We start from the raw sequence: 6,747 nt of genomic DNA, 5'->3' as shown, positions 1-6,747 counted from the left end.
CTCAGAGCCCAGGCCCCATAAAATTTTAATTCATTATTTTCACAAAGGTTGAATACTTGTATTATGACTTCAACTGAGCAGTAACCTGCAGAGTGCTTTGTTCATCTGTTTGTCCTAAATTTAGAACTATTTCCCATGTTTTTTTGATGCCTAAGAGGTCTATGGCTTACTCGATTCATACTTAAGTTGCTAATTCATTTGTTCATTCATTCACAGGTTCATTAATATATTCACTTATTACATTGATACACAGACTAAATGGTAGCCACCAATGAGCCCTGCTTCCTGATGTTTACCCTTAAGTGTGGGTAGGACCTGTCACTTGCTTCCAATTGATAGAATGTATAAAAGTCGTATGTTCCTCTTAGAATTGTGTTACATAATAGAGGACTCTGTCTTGCTAGAAGATTCATCCTAAAGACTATTCTTGCTGCTTGATGAAGTAAGTGGTCATGGTGAGGAACTGTGAGCAGCCTCCAGCCAATAGCCATGAGGAAGCTGGAATCCTTGGTCTTAAAGCTTCAAGGAAATGAATCCAAGAATGTGAGTAAGCTTGGAAAGGGTTCCTTCCCCATTTGAGCCTCCATATGAGAACACAGTCCAGCTAACACCTGATTGCAGTCTTGTGAAACTCTAAGTAGTGGAACCATCTAACCCATGCCCTGACCTGCAGAAATTGTGAGGTTATAAATGGGTGTCATTTTTAGCCACTAATTATGTGGTAATTTGTTATGCAGCAATAGAAAATAAATAAACTGTATTATGCTAAATACATTCTCTCAGTGCTTGAAGTAAGTCCATGAGCCTTATACTAATCTTATTCCCATTTTACAGATGAAGAAACTGAGGATCAGGAATTTAACTGCAGAACATTCTTCTCTCAACCACTGTACTGTCATGGCATGTTTTATTAAAAAAGTAGATGCTCTCATAAATTCAACATTATAAGAAACTTTTAAAAACTCCTTTGATCTGTATTTTACTATGTCTCACAGAAATAATATTAGATTCATAAATAAGTAAGTTTCTCTTTTGTGTTAAAATAGTGGTAGACTTTGAACTATTTAGAAGGGAGAACAATTATGGATGGTACAAAACCCCAATTCCTGAAAATTGATATGGAATTAGAACACTCAAGTCAACTAAATTAGAATGTGCTGGGTCTTGGGTTCTGTCTTTAACTTTGCTGCAAGACTAAAGCATTCTATCGCATGCCCTAATTTCCCATTTCTTATTAGGTATAAGGAAAAATTAAGAATGGAGATATTTTAAAATGCTCTTCATTTTTTTTTAAAATATGTATTTTATTGATTTTTTACAGAGAGGAAGAAAGAGGGATAGAGAGTTAGAAACATCGATGAGAGAGAAACATCGATCAGCTGCCTCCTGCACACCTCCTACCGGGGATGTGCCCGCAACCAAGGTACATGCCCTTGACCGGAATCAAACCTGGGACCCTTGAGTCCGCAGGCCGATGCTCTATCCACTGAGCCAAACCGGTCTCGGCAAAATGCTCTTCATTTTAACAACTAAAGTCCTATATGATTCAGTGTTCTGAGCAGCTGAGATGGGATTGTCACCCCACTATTGTCTTCTAATGAGAGTTCTTTCTACTCTGAATGTATAAGATGTTAATCATTCATACTGCATGTTTGGGGATTTTGGAGTGAGAGATTTACCTGCAATATATGGACTACCAGGGGATGTCTACACCAAGACAGACTTTATATATCAGCTGGTGCTAGTCAAAGCTAATGATGGAATTTCAGTTTAATGAAAGGACCCCCAACTGAGCACACCATCTTGAAAAAAGCATACTTATCGAATAGCTTTCAATCTGTTCCAGAGAGACACCTTAATGGGGAAGAGGGAGCTTTGCAGAGCAGTTTGTCACCATGCCAATTCCAGATCAATAACTGCAAACCTGCTTTTGGGTAGACATAGCTTTTGCTTTTTTTATTTCTTTTTATTGAATTTATTGGGGACATTGGTTAACAAAATTACACAAGTTTCAGGTGCACAATTCTACAACGCATCATCTGTACACTGACTGTATTGTGTGTTCACCACCCAAGTCAAATCTCTGCCCATCACCTTTTATTCCTCCTATACCTTCCTCTACCTCCCTTCGCCCTTCCCCAGCAATCACCACATCTATATCCTCTCCATTTGGAAAAGGAAGCTTTGTTTCATTTGACAAGGTTAAATGATATCTTCTTTTAGTTTACCTTTGTTTATTCATAATAAACATAAGCAAAATTAAGACTTGTGATGATAAAGGTCAATATTATTTTTTTTAATTTTAAATATTTTTTTATTTTTGTAAGGGGAGAATAGTGCTTATGAAATTTTTATATTTCCATTTTTTTTTCTTAAAAGAAAATTATATTAGTAAAATTAAATTGTGGTGGTTTAACTATAAGAATATGCAGAGCAATGATGACATGGATTCATATAAAGTTATTTTGGAGAAGTCTATCCAGAGTCATCTGCTAACAAGAAATAAAAAAAGGGTTTACTTTTGGAAGGAAGGATTTGGAAAACTAAAGAATAATGTGACTCAGTCATCAAGTCTTAGTTTCCTTATTTGTTAAAGGGAGACGTTCATTCAAACTAGTGGCTTTCAAACTATTTGTAGACAACTGTTTTCAGTGATAATAGAGGGCATTATGCATTAGGCAGGGGGAGTGGTGGACCAGGAGCCCAATGTTAAGTTCAAGGCAAAATTTGAGAGAGAGGGCCCTTTCTCACTTCAACTAGGGCATAGCTTTCCTTTCCTTTCTCTTTTTCCTTTTCTTTCTCTCTCTCTTCCCTTCCTTCCTTCCTTCCTTCCTTCCTTCCTTCCTTCCTTCCTTCCTTCCTTCCTTCCTTCCTTCCTTCTTTCCTTCCTTCCTCTCTCCCTCCCTTCCTTCCTTCATTCTCTCTCTTCATCTCCCTTCCTTCTTTCCTTCCTTCCTTTGAGAATCTATATCTATTTATATAGATACTAAAGGCCTGGTGCACAACATTCATGCACTGGGAGGGGTGGGGGTCCCCTCAGCCCGGCCTGCACCCTTTAGCAGTCTGGGAGCCCTCAGGGGATGTCTGACTGATGGGGAGCAGGCCTAAGCTGTCAGTCAGACATCCTTAGCCCTGCCGCAGAGGCAGGAGAGGCTCCCGCCACCGCAGCTGCGCTCTCCAGCCATGAGCCCGGCTTGTGGCTGAGCGGTGCTCCCCCTTTGGGAGCGCACTGACCACCAGGGGACAGCTTCTGCGTTGAGCATCTGCCCCCTGGTGGTCAGTGCGCATCATAGTGACTGGTCGTTCCACCATTAGGTCAATTTGCATGTTACCCTTTTATTATATAGGATAAATTAACATATAAAAGTACTGGGTTTCTGTATAAGATTTCTGTTTAAAAAACAGGACTCTACTTCTAAAATATAGTCTAAGTATCACTGGACTAGACAATTATAAGTCCTCTTCCTTCTATGAAATCTCTCCTTCTAGCAATTCTTTAATTACTGTTAGGATATCAAGCTCCAGGAACAAAATAATACAGGAAATTAAAAATATTTTAGAATACATCACAAACATCTATCTTCATTAATTGTAGTTCTGCTAAGAGGCAAAGCCATGGATGAAATGGGTTTTTGTTTTGTTCAGAGTAACTATACAGAACAGAGCCATGCTCACTCAGGCACTTACTCCACTAGATGAGGTTTGAACAGACTGATAGCATTAGGGCCTAATTTTAAAAACAAAGCCTCTGGCATTTAGAGAATCACATACTATAAGAGTCAGTGGGATACTTTAAGGTAATTTCCCTCATATTATATATTTATTCATCCATTAAATCAATACATTGTTACTGAATTTGAGTGTGTGTCAGCTACTATGATAGGTGTTGGGGTTATAGTATATTGTCCCTAACCATATAGAGATAATGTTTTAGTGGAGGAGATAGCAATTAAATAATCATACAGATAAGCACATAATTACAAATTTTTATAAGTGCTATTAAGTACACCAACAGGGTTCTCTGAGATCATGTGTTAGAGCACGCATGATAACACTAGGCTGTAGGGAGTGCAAATGACTTGCCTCAAGTCACAGCCATGCACTGCAGAGCTGACACTAGACTCACTCACATGTTCTCTCTGTCTGACCAGCGTGGCTGTGGCAGTTGAGGCCAACAGTACAGGCTGAGTGATGGAAATCAGAAATCTATGAGCTCCTTTACTGGCTTCCCCACTACTTTGAAAATGTTGGGCAGCCTTGAGGGGCACCTAAATATCACACTAAGAATGGAAGCTTCAAATTTTATTTTTATCTTTTATTTTTTTAATTTTATTTTTTATTTTAAATTCTTTATTGTTTAAAGTATTACATATATCTCCTCCCCCCCCTTGACCTCTCCCAGGTCTTTCCCCCCCCCAGCACATGCCCTCACCCTCCTACTGTCTGTGTCCATTGGTTATGCTTATATGCATGCATACAAGTCTTTTGGTTGATCTCTTACTCCAACCCGACCCTCCCCTGCCTAGTAGCTAAAGCAAGACTACTAACTAGTAAAACTTTGGGTTTTTCAATCTACTTTGTTGTGAGACAAGTGGTTTTCATTCTATAGAAGGTCCAGTCCAAAATATACATCAATTTCCATTATAAACCTTTGCCCAGATAGGTTTGCCAGACCTATCAATTGCAGGGTGGGGAATGTCCATATAAGGCCCTCTAAATCCTCTGGTCTGGCCCTGCCAAGGATTAGGGATGAGTTAATTAAATGTTTGAGCAAATATAGCAGGCTAATTTTTAAGTTGATAATTTTGGATGGCCCGTGAATTATGTTATAAATATCCAAATGGCCCTTGGCAGAAAAAAGTTTCCCCACCCCTGAATTAGAAGAAAACCCAAGTTAAACCATCTTTATTTTAAAAATTTTTTGTTAGTCCTCACCCAAGGATATTTTTTGAGAAAGTGGAAGGGAGTGGGGGGGGGGGGGGAGAGAGAGAGAGAGAGAGAGAGAGAGAGATTGGTTGCCTTCCAAATGTGCTCTGACAGGAACTGGGGATCAAACCTGCAACCCAGGTATGTGCCCTTAACTGGGGATCGAACCGGAGGCTCTAACCATCATCATTATTATAATTATCAACTAATAGCCACTACTATTTGGGATAGCTTTCAGCTCATTCGGATAGCAAGGAGTTTGAGATCACTTTTTCTGGAAAGAAGTTGAGGAGTAGGATTTGGGTGGGCATGGTTGATGCAGATTCACATACTTTGGAGATCCAACACACACACATGGAGAAGCTTGCCTGTCTGCATGGATGCTACCTACCTCTGGGAAGCACCTGCTGTCAGATGGTAACGGTGTAAGTCCTTCCTAGTGTTTGGTGGGATAAGTGGTTCATAGGCCTCAATCTAAAGTCTAAATCTTAGTCAAGTGCATTAGTTTGGAATATTTCATTTGTTTTCATATGATCAGATTTGCATTTTTATTATGCTTAGAAGTTATTTGAACATATCTACTATATATAAATCTTTGCATTAATGAATAAATGGGATTATTATGTTGGAGTTATTAGTACAGACTATTTTTTTCCTTTTGCAAACCTCCTCCCTCCATAGCTTCTTTCCCCACCACATCCCATGCTATCAAACTTGCATCTTTCCATATTTTTAATACATGCTCATATAATTCTATCTATAATAATAAAAAACGCATAGTATGCTAATTAGACTGAACGTACTTCCGGACAACCTTCCAGATGAAGCCGGGGCTGCGAGGAAGCCCGGGTCCTGGGTGCCAGAGGAAAGCCAGTGCCAGCAGCCGGGGGAAGGAAGGCCTACTCTTGCACGAATTTTGTGCATCGGGCCTCTAGTGTAAGTATAAATAGGTACATGAAAGTATATTATATTCCCATGTATGGTTTTTTTTTTGGGGGGGGGCATTTTTTTAGAAAATAGGGTCATATTATATACTACTTTCCTACATTTGTCTTTTTCACTGGAAATAACTCAAGAGACTGTCTCCACATCAACTGGTTTAATCTACTTCTTTTTCTACTAATTCTGTGGGGTAGCTGCAGCGTGACTTACTCTATTTTCAGTTTTCTGTTTACTGAACAATGCTGTGATTAACTGCCGTACACGTGTTCTTATGTACTGGGGCTTTCATGTTTATAAGGTAGCTTTCTAGAGCTGAGAATCCAAGTCAAAGGATGTAGCTATTTAGTTTTAAAATGTTGCCAGATTGATTTCCAAAATATATTATAACAATTCTCATTTCCACCAGCAATAGTGAGAGTATCATTTTTCCCTGCAACCATGACAAAATGGAGCTTATTGCCCTTTTTTATTTTTTCTAGATTGATGGGTTTAAACCTCACTGTTGCTTTATTTTCCATCTCCCTAACTCCTGCTGAGTTTAATGTATTTTCATAAATGTATAGGCCATTTGGTTTTGCTCCTCTGCAAGTTGACAATTTACTTTCTTTTATTTTGCATTGTGTGTTGGAAGAGCTATCTGTTTACTCTTGTATTTTCATCTACATTAAATTTTTTTTCTAAATTTCTCATTTATCTATTTTTGTTACTTAAAATATATTTTTTTAAATAGCTAAAATTTACATTTTTTATTTAATAGCTTCTAAGTTTGTTGTCTTAGCTATGGAAATTTTCCCATACATGTACATTCTTGGATAATTTTTATTCTTTTATTTTTATGTTTAAGTTTTTAACCCATCTGAAATTATTTTTGTATATGAA

The sequence above is a fragment of the Eptesicus fuscus genome, chromosome 5, assembly GCF_027574615.1.
Source record: "Eptesicus fuscus isolate TK198812 chromosome 5, DD_ASM_mEF_20220401, whole genome shotgun sequence".
Taxonomy (NCBI): Eukaryota; Metazoa; Chordata; class Mammalia; order Chiroptera; family Vespertilionidae; genus Eptesicus; species Eptesicus fuscus.
Note: the sequence above shows the minus strand (reverse complement) of the source record.